At 38.7% G+C, this 13,479-nt stretch overlaps 1 long non-coding RNA gene across 5 annotated transcripts in view; it reads left to right on the forward strand.

Annotated features, from left to right (window-relative positions):
* LOC107080047 (uncharacterized) overlaps positions 1–13,479 on the forward strand; it is an 81,064-nt gene that overhangs the window by 26,598 nt on the left and 40,987 nt on the right. The window lies entirely within an intron of this gene.

Genomic DNA, 13,479 nt, shown 5'->3' on the forward strand with positions numbered 1-13,479 from the left:
TAATTGTAACACCTTGTGAAATGCCTTAATGAAATTCATAGCGCAGATGCAGCACATCATTAAGGTATGGTTTGAGAGTTTTTATTTTTTAACCCACTGTTTTGCTTCTGTGCAATGAATACATTTTTGCCTCCCATCAGAAAATCTCTTTAGATTTTGGATGCAGGAGGAAAAGCTTTAAAAACGCTCTCTCTAGGACCTTCATCTCCTCAGTGTTCCCGTCTTCAGCCGAACATCACAGGTGTCAACAATGAGCCATCTCTTTTGAGGGATTTATTTTAACATAAACAGAAGTTGCATGGCATGTCTTCAGCGGAGTGGAAAGTTCTGGTTGTTTCTCTTCCTTCCATTCAATTTAATTGCCATGTTGCAGAGGCCATGTGTGGAAACAGTTCAGTGAGCAAAATCAGCATACCTAGTGGAACAATATGCAAAATGCGCCTTGGAAACCACATCTATCTGGAATCACCCATGAAAGAGCAGCAGCAGGTACAGCAGAGCTCAGCTCCACACAGGCTCCTTTTCATCAAGAAGTGTCACAGTTTCAACACGCAGACAAAGCAGGTGATGCTATTTCATCGCAAGTGGTTGGCCCGATCAGAATTCTGAATTACGCGAACGGGCTTTGTAGCCTAAAAATAAAGTGTCACAGTATAAAAGTTTCCAATCATATCCATTTTAATAAGAATACGTTAAATAATCCGACTTTCTCTCTGTCTGTCTATGTAGGTGCTCAAAATAAGTGCCATTCAGAGTTAGGGTGATTAATGCAGTCAATTCTAATTAGGGAGTAGCAATTAGGATTTTGGACCTGTAACTGCGGGGTTGTGAGTTTGAATCCCAGGTGTGTCACTGCTGTTGTTCCCTTGAACAAGGTGTTTTTTCTCAGATTACTTCAGTAAAATCCCTAGCTGTTTAGAGGGGTACAAATATAAATTGCTTTGGATAACAATCTTAGGCTTTTCATAATATTAACAGATTAAATGGCTCTCTGTGGGTACTTGTCTTGACTTAATATATTCAAAACATTTGATGTTGTTTTAGATGATTCTGCTTCCTAGCATGTTGGAGCAGTCATGGGGAATATCTGTCTGTTTGATCCTCACACCCTCCATCTGGATTAGTCAGTGTGGGATTGAGATAAGGTGACAATGTGGAGATTTTCTACATGTTTACAATGCTGGTATCTACAGTTGATCTATATCTGGTCAACTGTATCACAACTGAACGGTAGATCATAAGAAGGTGGCCCACAGTATCTTCTAAGAAGTAAAGGCAGTCAGGTTTCTTATTTCCCTCAAATACTGTTACATCACGGATGGACAGACTACCATCTTACTTGTCATTTGGAACCCAGGTTCCGTGCTCAGCGAGGCAATCACTAAAAAACAAAACAGCTACAGACTCTGACACATGGTTTACAAAATGCCCCCTCTTTAAAATATGGTTTTCAGCTCATCAACACCAGCGTGGTTTATGTCTTAAAAAAACAGAGCAGTTGCATCCTATTCCATGGATTAATTCACAGAACAGTGAAAAGTGTGGCAAAAATTATAAAGGCTTTTCTGCCAATTGCTGTAAATTCAGAGCTGTAAACTGAGGGTTCACTTTTCAGTGCTTTCCTTCATTTTCTTGAACCACACATAATTATCTAGTTATTTTGTCTCTTTGCCTGTGTGACTGTACTGTCTGCTTTAAATATAACATTTATTCTAAATATTTGGCAACACACAGTATCCAGTAAACATTACCAAGAGTTCAACCTTTCAATTAAATTGCCATCCATTGTGAATCATTCTAACCATGGCTGTAATACAGTTAAAGTGAAGACATAACTTTCAGGATCATTTTCAAATAGTTCACTGACAGTTCAAATTAGCACAGACTATACAGTCTTGCTATGACAGTAAACCTAGTTAGTGTTTTTGAAAAGTGATTCAAAGAGCTTTTTGATGTTAGTTTTTCTTTCCAGTGAAAAGATTCTTATTTTGTCGAAGTGTGAAGTTAGATTACAATATTTAACATATTATATTTTACAATTTATTGTTGTAACACAGCTTTCTCAAGAGGAACCAGCATGTTCAAACTCCGGGACTTGAAATGTGTATTGAATGTGTCGTTAATTGAGCAATCTGCTTATCGAACTGTGTGCAATTTCAAAAGGAATATAACTATTTCTTTTTATGGAGGGTTTCAATTTAAGCTTAGTTGTTATCTAGAACTAAATTTGAGAAATATGAGATTATCTGGCAAACATCATTCTTTTACCATACACAGTGACCTGCTATCTTGCATTAAAATGACTGTATATTGATTTTCTTGGCTTGCAGTAAATATGTGAATGTAGGATTTATTTTCTATGGGTAGGTGGCCAGTACAATGAATTCAGCACATTTGCTGTACTATTGAAAACTACAAGGGGGTAGACACCAGGAAACTTTAGGACCATGTGAAACCAATATGGTCTTCAATTAGTCACATGGCACACTTGTTATTTATTAAAACTGTGATCTATGTGTGCAGTTACGGTATCTATTTATATCTATATTTAATTATCTTGCTTCCTGTCTTTGATCTGCGATCAATTGGTCTGTACCTGGTGTCAGTGTGAGTGAGGCACATGTGGATGGTGTCTGTGAGAGACAAGAGTGCTGATTCCACTGTCTGCTGTGAAATTCCATTGTTTTCTACAGGAAGAGGGAAAAATAACAGGGCCTTGCTCTGAGTTCAGCTTATATCATGTTATATAAACGTTTAACAGCATTTTACACCATAGAAGTACACCATTTTACACCAAACTAAGGGCATCCAGGCTTTACAAATATAAACCAGACTGTAAAAACAACAAGATTAATGGTATCAAGCCAATAAGTTGTTTTCTTTTTGTTTTGCACTGAGCTGTATGTTATTCATAGCAGTGGTCAGGAAGTAGAGGTTTAAAGTAGAGGGGAAAATGAAGACGCATTGGAACCAAGCAACCGTGTTTCCAGTGGAAAGGAAAAATGGCAAAAGACGAAACTCGGAGCCACGTCTTTGAAGACAACATCAATTAACACGTCCCACTGTAACGCTGTTGGTTTCATTTACATTCCGAGAAATGTAATTGAAATTGTAAGGAATCTGTATTAGAAAAATGTTTTGTTTACCTGTAGATACTGCTAAAAATCCCCCACATCAATGCAGTGAAATGGCGTTATTAAAAGACGTATGCTCACTGTTAGCTACTGACCACTGGACAGGCAGGTGTAGAGGGTAGAGGGCAGTAGGAAGAGGTTTTTCCCCGATGGTGCCCTGCCACACTCCTGCTTTCCCGCCTGCCTGCTCACTCTCTCCGCCTGTAACCTCCAGTTTCTTCATCGCCTTTGTTTTATAGGGGAGTGGGTTTGTATGAGCTGTGAAAAGCAGCTTCATGTCATGGACGAGCTTAATGAAAAACTCCACTGTGACCATCGGAGCGTGTTTTAATTTAGTGTACTGTGAAAGCAGTCTTTGAAGAAATCAATAGGAAAGATGAGGGTATCAGCCCAAACGCATTGCTAAAGTGTAAATGCTTGTTTCTGCAAAGGGCTAAGGTTGGGGTGGGGGAGTATATAAAAAATGTCAGCACTCTGGGTTTGGCCACACATGGCATTGTGGGAATTGTAGTTGCATTGCACGTCATGTGTCAAACCCATTCACAGGTTAACTGGGAATAATTTTTGCATTGCCTGATGTAAAGTTAATAACTATACTGTGTATTTCAAAGTCAGTACCTTAATGATGATCTGACAGTTTCTCAAATTATTCAAAGAAGCCATCTTGAAAAACATGGCTTGGGAGTTTGCGCCAATAAGTGTTTATTCATTCATTATATTTTTATTAGCAAGTGTTTCCTAAAGTGCATCATGGATGGGTGATCATTTCTCATTACCTGACGTATCAGACACACATTGGAAGTGCTGTTAAACAGATAAATATATACAAACATCTTTGAGCAGCTCTTCTGCTACTCTGCACATCAGTCTTTTGTTTTTGGCTACACCTTGACTCTGGTGTTGTTAGCAGATCATTCATCACTTTGCTGTCTTTGAGCAATGGATTTTTAGTACTGACTTTTGTTATTCTAAAGCATTATTGTGCTTCCGTTTTTATTTATATTGGCTTAAGGTACCCCCTATCTTACAAATGTGTGCACATATATATATACGAGTGCACATATTTCAACTCCAGCATGCCTGGGAGTCCAGTTGCAATGTGTTCTCTGTTAGAAAACCAGGTTATTCCTTCATGTTTCTCCTTGAAACACGTGAACTCCTGCAGGCTAGCCTGCGGCTTATTAAAGCAGTGTGGACGGAATGTGGATTAAGTTTAAAAGTAATAAAAGAAGGGGACCTGTTGGTTAGGTGAAAAATTCACTATCGGATTCCGACGTGCAACTTTCTTTTCATGTTCAAACTGCATTAAATGAAGCATTTAATTCAACAAATCCAAGGTTCTGATCCACCAGAAATGGAGCTTGGGTTAGTTCAATTTGTAACAAACGATCTCCATATGATCAAAGCTGCAAGACCTCGTTCCAACATACTGCTTAAATTAGACTAACACCAAAGTGTTTGGCTCTGGGACAGTATTTGGAATGTCTTACCAGAAGAAAAATTCTTTCACACATATGGTTCCAATATCTGTGGATGCCAGCTTCACTTCTTTAATGGGCTGACAGGGAACTTTGGCGCTAACTTTCTGACTCCAAAAAGTTCTTGTGCTGTCACCCGCAAAGCAGCTTGGATATTTTTTCTTTGGCTTCCTTATTAAAGGCTGAATGAGGGGATTGTGTGGCTTTCTTAATGTCACTTGCTCTGCCTGCCATAAATACAGGCACTCACGATGAAAGCTCCACTTATTTTTCTCTGTGAAATGAACTCAAGCAGATTGCACTGTGGTTTGCAATGAATAACTAACCAGAGTTATTAAGCTTACTTCATGTACCAGGGATTTATAAAATTTGTAATTTCAATAATGCTGTAAATGCAGTATTTATTTTCCGCATTGTTGGAGAGAGACAGTCAGCCTATGATGAAAGCAGGCAAATGTGATTTCGCCTTTTCTCCTCCTTCACATCTGTGGGTCACGTGCCCCTCAGCCCACAAACACAACAAACAGACACAAACACACAAATATGTAAAGAGATACATGTGCGCTCATTGTGTGCACACTGGAACTGCAGGCTCTCTGCTGTTAAGCTCGATAAATAATTTCATGTGATACAGAATCAAGCGCTCAAGTATGTAAATGTTTTACAGAATCCAAACTGCAATTCTTCAGGAATTTTTCCTTCAGAAGACAAATCCGTGTTTATGTTAAGAATTGTGCCTTGAACATATGTAGCATCATTGAATCACACAAAATAATATAAATATGTATAAGGCACGTATTCTTCAACATATATATCCTTAGCGGGTCACATTGTTTAGAGGATGTTTTCTTTTTTCTCCTGGAGAACCCATTTGAGAGTAAGCGCGCTGAAACTTTGATGTAGTCTACTTATACAATTGCTTTCTTCCGGCTCTTCAGGGCCAGTTGTGGATAAGTAATTGAATTGTATTGAATTGATCTTAATTGTGATTACTGCTCCAGTCAGGCCAGTTGCTTTTCTGTGTTGCCTTATGAGAATAGTCTGATGAATGAATTTCAATAACCTTTTATTTAATTACAATACATTTTTGCAATTCCCTCACCATAAGCGTCAGCACAGCACATTCAGCAGAATTTTTATCTAAACAGTGATGTAGAATTGATACAATACATTTACCTACAGCACTACAGTCCGGCTCTTCAGACCCCCCAAACCATCTAATGGTTTATCTATAAATAAAAAGAAACCTATATGAATCATTAGTAAAGTTATATGCTTTAATTGAGTGGGGAGAGTGGTGATTTTCAAATTAAAATGTTGGGCTTCTGTGCTTACCAAGAAAGGAAATGACAGTGATGAAGACTTTTAGTGTGAAGACAAGCTAGTCTTGTTTACAGTAGATGTTTGCTTTGTTGACAGAAAGCCCATTGGAAATATGAATGTGGGGAAAAAAAGAGCAGCAAGATTTTAGCTGGAGATCCCAAAGTGTTTCTCTGTGTAACTGTAATATGAAACATTGTTTCCCTGTAGGAAAGAAAATGTGCTCAGGATGATGTGACCATGAGAATCTGCCTGGTTGTTGTACTGTGGGTTTAAAAGGCGCTGCCCTTGGGAACTCAAGAAACAGTTCGGTATAATGGGGAATGTCTGATTATCAGACTCTCCCTTGTTTTCAGCCTCCTTCACATTTCAGCACAGAGACTTCAAACAGCAGTTTGTGCTCCAGTGTGTAAATATTTACCTTCCGCAATGTGCAGTAGTTTGAAGCTTTTTGATTTCTGCTATTATTTCTCTGGGTCCCTTGATGAAGGTCCAGGTCCGAGGCCTGGCCTGCACAAGTCCTTCCTGGATCCTCGCTGTGTGGAACTAATTGCAGAGCGTTGCTCAACCCTTATCGAAAGACCGGTATCAGATAAATAAATAAAAAAAAAAACTTCAAAAGAAGCAGGGTACTGCTAAGTGTGTATGTATAATGCAGTTATTTCTGCAAAAAGCAGCTTTTGTCAGCATTACAACAAAGCAACTTTGATAAATGTCCCTTAATTTATTGTCATGTATCTCAAATCAAAGTAAAACATTTACAACCTGTATGGTGAAGGAACGCAGACCCGATGCACGTAAAAAAGAAGAGGGTTTGGAGTTTTGTTTTCTGTGCTCTCTAAAGTTTAAAGCAACAAAGGTTAATCTGGCACAAAGGTTACAATATATTCTGAATAATGATCATTTTATGTGTACTTTAACGGTGTGACATTTTGCAGTAATTGACCCTACACAAGCCAGAACCTGTCTTTATCCGCACAAGAACTAGACTCCCTAGGGCTGCAGAGGAATGAATTGTCATGGCTTTGTGATTTTATCAAATGATTTGCATCTCTTTACAAAGTGAGAATGAAAATACAATCAGAGACATATTAAGCAAGAATTGTTAAGTAATTACCCATCACATGTAAGTTAAAATAGCTCTAAAATAACATAACAACGATCAATTCATACTTCACATTCCCAACAAACAAATAACAAATAAAGACTCACTTTTAACTACTTGTTTTGTAATGGATTCGTAACTACTCATTTAATTTTCTAAAAGTCATTATTTTGATATCAGCTGAGAGCTGATATGTTCACGTACTGTTTATTTATATGTAATTTTGACAATGGGAAATGTTCTAAATAGTTATGGATAAAAGAACTACTGTCACTGAAAGTCTTTTTGTAAAAGGTCTGTCTTGTGCTTTATCTACTAATAAAAGCTGTAAGTAATATAAGGAAACAAAGCTCAACAACAGATTAAACCAGGGTCTTCAAATCTGTATCGTACTGTGTCATATTTCATTTAATTTTTGAGAGATTATAAACAATAATAAACACTCCAGCGTAGGCCATTTGTTGTTACACAATAACATTTCTCTATTGTTTCAGCACATTCCCCTCAATATTAAAATACTAGATTTTTTTTTTCAAATGCACTTTTTAACAGATGAAATCTTATCCTGTTACATTTAAACTGAATACAGCTGTGACTGGCTGTTAAATACACGCAAACTAGCTGTGAGCCAGAGAGTCCCGGACCAAGCAGGACATAGGATCGTTGTATAGCACTGTCTCTTGAGCACAGCAAGACCGGACATGTAGGACCCCTGGAAACCAGGGACTGTCCCTAACTCCTGGAGACAGAAAAGCCACAGGGAGACAATTCCGCAGGGAGTTTGGTTTTCTTCTGCAATTTTGTACAGAGGGCGATTAGTACTTGTTTAATTTATCGTCTTGTTTTTTTCAGTGACAAAAGAAACAGGTTACTTTCTTTTTAATTCATGCTCACCAGTGCTGTGGTATAATCAGGGTGCAGCGAATGTGGATCTGAAGTTTGAGGGCCAAGGCACCTGTTGAGAAGTGGTTATTCCAGTTATATTACATGCCTTTGAAAGTATTGAGGGCACGTTATCACCACAGGAATGGCCATGCAAAATCTAGAAATCAAATTAAATCCACACTTTTTTACTTCATGATGATTTGCAATATGAAAGTGGATTGTGTGTCACTCCGCCGCAGCAGCTCTGAGTGTGAGTATGCTCAGTGGAGCCAAACAGTGAAGCGAGGCCGGAGGGTTGAGAATCATTGTAACACCGTTTTAAGAACAAATTCAGAGGAACAGCAGCCGATGTGCTTGCAATCAGACCACGGAGTGGGCCTTTATCAGTGAGAGTTCGGGCGATTCACCCTCCAGGCAATACATTGGCTCAGGAGGTACCAGCCAGCAGGTACCGCCCGGCCCATTAGTTATCATTGCATGAGCAGAAGGTATCACCCTCCCCCATTCCGTGGTCTGATCATAAATAGATCAGTGAGAACAGTCACAAACAAGAGGGGGCCATTCAGCACACATCTTCCACAAAGTGTGGTCGAAGTCTGGAATAAGCTTCCCAGTCATGTTGTCAAAACTGATACCCTGCCTTCTTTCAAGAAATGGCTCGATGAGACCAGATCAATTAACTACTCACTGGCCATTGGGCTAGATGAGTTTAGTGGCCTCCCCTCATTTGTAACCTTTGTTATGTTCTATAACTGAAGGACTTCAGACTTTCCTTCCCAGCATTCTTTGTGAACGTGCCACTCAACCACGGTCACCATCATTGAAAATTACAGGGGGACTCTGACTCAGCTACATGGGGAGGCCAAAGCATATTCTTAAACTTAAAATACAATTCTTCGTTGCAGTCTGCCTTTATTCTCAGAATTCTAGTGTATTTTGTCTCTCAGACATCCTGATATTATAGGGCTTTATTCATTTAAAATTAAGATAAAAATGTGAGCTGTGGCTCCTTCAAAGTCTTTCACAGCTCTGAGTGTGACAGTTTTCTAACTCTGAAGAGCTTAGTTTCGGTTGATATAAAGGTTCATAGTTGTGGCAAACCATAGTTGGATTCATATTAGTGTAAGAAACTCACAGCAATGCAGACGTTTATCCCCGTTAACCTACCAGTCTATCCTTGAATGGGTGTGTTAACTCTTTTCGACATGTTGTTGCCTTTATATTTAACAGTAAAAAATGAGCAGGAAAGAATATTGTCATTTCGCAGTGAAAACAGTTACACTATACAAGACTTCAAATTGAACAGGACAACAAATCAAGTGTCTTTTATATTCTGAAATGAAAAAGATTGTAATTAAAAGCGACAGACTAAAAGAAAAGTAACAGAAATAAACGAGAAGACTCTGATCACAACATTTCCAATCATTAATTGCTATATGGCGCTGGTCCTGCCTGATTGTCGTTCTTCCACAGCTGTTTCTATTTTGGTGGAGACAGAATTCTAGGATCTGACCGACAGTCAGCCCTTCAGATTAGCAGGACACCCTTCGGTCTGTAGTATTGTTAAAGAAGAGCTCTCAAGATGCAAGATGTTCTTCCATTAAGAGTTGCCTAATTCATGCCATTTGCATTTTGTTTTCCATGTGTTTTCACTTAGCATAATTTATTGGCATGTATATTTCTTGTACTTTAATATGCATTTTTGCTGCCACATGTACTCTGGTGCACTGCAGTATGTGCTGGGGACAGTGTGGTCTTCTGTGCTCCCATGGAGATCATGGTGAAGGTACGAGTCTCCCAGTGTAAGATAAGATGGCCGTGTGTAGACTCTGCATCTCTCACCAGATAAGCCTGGCGCAGAGCAGGGCAGAGCTTTTGTAATCAAACCTGCACAGCAAATAAAGATCGAAGGTTTTTTAGGACAAGCTTTTTGAAAACTCTTCCGAATTTAACACGAATTTGTTCTCGCACATCTGCTTGTGATTATGTTTATGCTGTGAAAGTAGGATCTTCACACAGTGAACAACTACATGGGAAACTGCTTAGCCCAGTGTTTCTGAAAGAGATTTTTACATGTTTAAGATAAAACAATGTACAAAATGAATAGTATGCATTATTGCATTATATAAGAAAGTAAATGGAATATTGAGTGACATTTTACTTTGTCTGCTCAGGTTGAATGTTTTTTTAACAAAACATGTTTTTAGGGTTGGTGTTAATGTGCTTGCACTTCATGGTTTTTGAAAGCGTTGTTCTTCTACAAGGCAGAAGAATATTTTGCCTCAGGAGTTTCTTTTTCGTTATTAGTTACTTCTTGCTCTCTCCTTTGTAACTTTGCCCAGCTCCAAAAGTGTGTGATGTGTCAGGCGAGTGCGAAAACATATTAACTGTTTTTTTTCCCTATTGGAATACTGTGTTTGCAGTGAGGAGTGGAGACAGTATTTACAGGAGTCTTTAAAACACTGGACTGCCAGCGGGGTGCTGTGTGCTTTTACACATTAATGATTTGTTCAAGAGGCTCGACCACTTTGTGAAATCCTGTGGTCTAAAAGCTAACGGTATTCAGATCTTGCAAGGGCACAGTGTAATTATAGTGCATTCTGTCCCTGATCAGTCCGGTCTGGGAAGAGGTGGTCTTGTGCTTGTCCTAGAGCACAGAGGTCCTTCTTTCAATTGTGGAAACTTGGCATTCCAGCTCATCAGCCTGTGAACTGTGGGAGACACGAGGTCTGTACTTCGGAAAAGAGGAACACGGACCGAGGAAACTGATAAACATCTGCACTTAAAGCCTTTGTTTTCTCAAGTGATGTATGAGCCTCAAGAAATAAATTACTCTCCCAAATCCAGAACTGGGAGCATAGTTCTCGCACAAGACACACATTGTGAAGACAACTGCTTACAATGGCCTGGACCTCAGGATACACTATTGTTAAGTGGTACAATTTATCACATTGTGCAGGTTAAAGAGCAATTCCACTTCCTTATTTCTGTTCTGCAAGTGTGTTGTAGCTAGTTGGGAGTGTGTGAGCCAAGACAAAGACCTGAGAATGTGTCCTTTTTTGAAAACACATATGAATACAATACATAGTGTAATAATAGTGCATTCTATACGTAAGGACTTACAGTATATGTGAAGACACCTATTGATTTAATGGGAGTTAATACATCTTAGTTAATTTATGGTCTGTACTTTTGTGATTTCTGCTGCATTTGTGATTACTGGAGTAACACACAGATACTTCAGGATGGGTGCAGATGATTTATACTGTGCTAATTATGGCTGAGTTTATATTCTTACTGTTATTCAAGTTATTGTTAGGAGAATGTTATTCCGCAAGGAACCAACGTGAGGCAACTGTATTATTTTTAAGATATACTGAAGGACAAGAATACAGTGGCAACAGGACACCATAGTATTTCAGACGTATCATGAACACTAATGTCTTGCTCCCCTCTTCGAGCCCTATAAAAACACTGTTTCCAATTCCACAGGAACTCTTTTAGAATGTTTTGTATCCTGATGCGTCGCTCTCGTAAAAAAAAAATATCACCACGAGAAAAACACGTTGCTTTGATTTTCTGTTCTATGAAGAGTTGCACCGAGCAAATCTTTTCATAATTACACAACATCTGCTTTCTTTGTCACTGATTGGAGAAGGTTTGTTCCACTGAACATGTCATTAGCCGTTTGTCATTTATTCCTGTGGATTTAGCATACCTTATTACACTGGATAATGAGCTCTACACCATCCAGATTCTAAATGGTGTGTTACTTCACGCATTTAATTTTACGGGGAAAACGGCGCGCATCTCTTCCAAAAGTTTCTTTCTATAACGAGCTAGAAACAAAAGTGCTAGATATTTGTTTTCAAATATTAATTCAGTGTAATTTAATTAGGAAAACATCCACATCGAGCTTTTCTGGAACGCCTTTTGATCTGCCTCTATTAAATAATCAAACATATTAAATATAAATCACAGCAGAAATACCAGCTTTGAAAAAAAAAATTAACGGACTTGATAGTTGTTTAAAACGCTTTTCAGCGTCTCTTTGATTGAATCCGAGATTTTAATGATCCACGTAACCTACTTCATAAAGGATTTTACGCATGCAGTAAATAATTCAAATGAAAATTAATTTTACAACACCTTGTTTCCACTAAGCGCGCTAACATCTGTTGTCAAGTCGCAAGTTTACATTGTTGGCCATTACTTTCCCACAATGAGCAAAATGTTTTATTAAAGTCCCTGGTGTGTTACTTGGATCAAGCAGAAACGCTGCTACTTGGTGAACCTTCCCTGAACTCCAATAATCAAAGATTGGCTGTAATTAAATCGAGCTGGCTACTGTCTCTTCCTCCACATATCGTAAAGAGACCTTTCATATGATTGAGGTGCGAAGCAGAGAGAGCCCATTGGGTAATAGCAGGCTGGTGTGTGCTAAATTTAACGTTTTTATTGTTCAGAATAGAGATTAACGCCTTTTCCTCCCTGGTTATATGTATAAATGAGGATTACTCCCTCCGGTTGCATTCCAAACAACTTCCCCTTTCTATTCGAAATGGAAACCCAATTCTTTGTTTTTTTTCCCCCGTTATTTTTAAATGTTTCTTCTTCAAGAGGTCAAAGAGCATTATCCGTGCCTTGATTACTTTAACTGAAACCGCCGCGACTACTTATCCTCTGCGAAAGGGGCAGAATTGAAATGTTTTTGATGAATACCGTCTTTATCACAGTCCCGCTATATATAATTAGACCCAATTAATATATGTTGCCCCTGTAATACTACAGCTGAAACATTAACATAAAAACACAGCCAAAAATAGTGATTTAGGATAAATACAACCATAACAATATAGCTAAGATTCCACGAGAATTTCGATGTATACACAGTGTGTACATCTAATACAGTAGTTCTGCCATTTCCATTTCCATCTATATTTCCTCTAGTAGGCCAGTAGGGGGAATTGAGTCTGACTGCGCTGATCACCGTTTAACCCATTTCACACACGCCATCACTTACAACAGAACGGGACGCGAAGCTGTTTGCGCACAAATCACAAAATCTCCCCCTGCGTCTTAATTTGAATTTATCCGTGCATTTCTAAAAAATAAAAAGAGGCCAAAATAAAGCTTTCCCAGAGCCCGCTGGCTGCTCTCGCAGTGCCCTGTGGTTCTCTTACCCTCCTTTTATCAGTGAAATGTATCCATTATGTGCTTACTCGCTCAGCATGCCGTTTTATGTGCTGCTGTCGAAACCTTTATATTTCTCCAGTTAACAGGAAAATAAATTTCTTAAAGCCGGACAGTTAATGTCTGTTACTGTAGGTTTCTGTGGGCTCAACACAACAGCTTTGGCAAGGCGAGTGCAGCACATATTTATTTTTTTTAAATGGTGCTTGCTTGTTTTTCACAAAAGCAACATTTTCCCTCGTAAAACAGAGTGGTTTGGGCATTAAAATGCAGACTTTATCTCTGCGTGTTAGAAGGAGGACTAACCCATCCATTCGAGACTTAAAAATATATATGAACACACCTAAAAGGAAAAAAATATGAG

This window comes from Lepisosteus oculatus, chromosome 20 (genome assembly GCF_040954835.1).
Source record: "Lepisosteus oculatus isolate fLepOcu1 chromosome 20, fLepOcu1.hap2, whole genome shotgun sequence".
NCBI lineage: Eukaryota > Metazoa > Chordata > Actinopteri > Semionotiformes > Lepisosteidae > Lepisosteus > Lepisosteus oculatus.